Genomic DNA, 1,952 nt, shown 5'->3' on the forward strand with positions numbered 1-1,952 from the left:
ACTCACTAGGTCTCTCAACGTTAGTGACTTGATCGTAAGTGGAGTGCCATACATGCGTAGCGAGAACCTTATGAACTACTTCGCGGCATGGTGCAATTCGTTGGGTTACACTAATACACCGTTGGTAGACGCTCGAAGGCTTTCGAGATCACCGTTGATTGATGGGAAGAAATATTTGATACTACTACAGTTCGCTATCACCAACCAGCGATCTGATTTCTACAACTGCTATCTGAAATCGAGGTCACTCACTCTTGATATTATCGGGTTTAAAACGAAGGACAGAATTTACGTGAACGAGAACCTCACTACGTCTGCACGGAGCATCAAAGCGAAAGCTTTTGCTGCTCGGAGAGAGGGCAAACTGCATGGTGTATTCTCCCGTGACGGCATCATCTACGTGAAGAAAACAGCTACCGACGTTGCTCGCCCAGTGGGGTCAGAGGATCATCTTGCGTCTTTTCTACATTAATGCTGACTTGTACTTCAACATATGCTTATGGACTTGCTGCTGTTGTTCTGACATGGGCTCATCGTGGATCTGTAGTAATTTCTATTTATTTTTGCGACAGCGTAGTCGATTAAAGATTTGTTTATTTTTGTGATGAAAATTAATATTTCTGTGGGTTTTACTTTGATCGTGCATTGCTACTTGGACATTCCCTGTACTGACTATGGCTAACTGGTCGACCGCAAACACCTCTACAAATGTATGTATACCAGGAATAGTGCTGAAATCGGCATTTGTGAAGAACAAACTTTCTGTTATGTGCATGAATGTGCAAAGTTTATGCGCTAGAAATCTTGTCAAATTAGATGAATTGCGGCAAATTATGTACACATCAGAGGTGGATGTAGCATGCTTAAATGAAACATGGTTAAATAGTAATACTGATACAAGTGTGATTGAAATCGATGGATATGATATAGTCAGGAGTGACCGAGTTGGTAGAGCAGGTGGAGGACTCATGTTGTATATTAGAAAACAAATTAGGCACAATCTGCTTGAATCATCATATACACTGATTCGTGATCATTCTGTTGAGTATTGTTTTGTTGAAGTCCTTGCCCATAACGGTAGATTGCTGATTGGCCTGTTCTATAATCACCCAAGTATTGATTGCGCAGATATTATATGTGAAAAAATAGTTCAGTATGGAAGGTTGTGCGACAGTATTACACTTCTAGGCGATTTCAATACTAATCTACTAAATAGCAGTCCAAAATCCGGAAGATTTAAAGAGACTATCGAATCCTTGGGATTACATAGCGTAGGAGTAGAACCCACTTTTTTCCATACCCATGGATCGTCGCAGTTAGATCTCTTAGTAACAACTAAATCGGAAAGTGTATTGAGGTTTGGGCAAATTAGTGTACCAGACATATCACATCATGATTTGATATTTGCGTCGATTAATCTCGATTCGAGTTCAACCACCAGTGAAATTTGCTATAGAGTTTACAAAAACATAGATCCTAACTCAGTACGAAATGAATTCAATATGCTTGACTGGCAAAACTTTTATCGAAATTCGAATCCAGACAACCTAATAGATTTCTTCAACAATAGTATAAAATCTCTTCATGATAACTGCGTACCTATTAGAAGAATTAAGAACACTAAGACGAAAAATAATCCTTGGATAAGCCCACAAATTCAAATGTTGATAATTGATAGAAATTTGGCTTATAACAGATGGAAACGAACAAAAGACGACAATGACTTTAGCTGTTATAAGCGAATACGAAACATGACTAATTGTGCAATTAAGAAAGCTAAAAGAGACTACTTTAATCAACAGCTAAATATGGATGTTCCTGCTAAATGTTTTTGGAATAAACTTCGGGAACTTGGTTTCAACTCGCGAAAACTCAGTTTAGAAACATGTTTTTCGTCAGAAGTAATTAATGAATCATTCCACAAAAACTTTACGACTTCTCGAACAATACCA

Source organism: Toxorhynchites rutilus, chromosome 2, assembly GCF_029784135.1.
Source record: "Toxorhynchites rutilus septentrionalis strain SRP chromosome 2, ASM2978413v1, whole genome shotgun sequence".
NCBI lineage: Eukaryota > Metazoa > Arthropoda > Insecta > Diptera > Culicidae > Toxorhynchites > Toxorhynchites rutilus.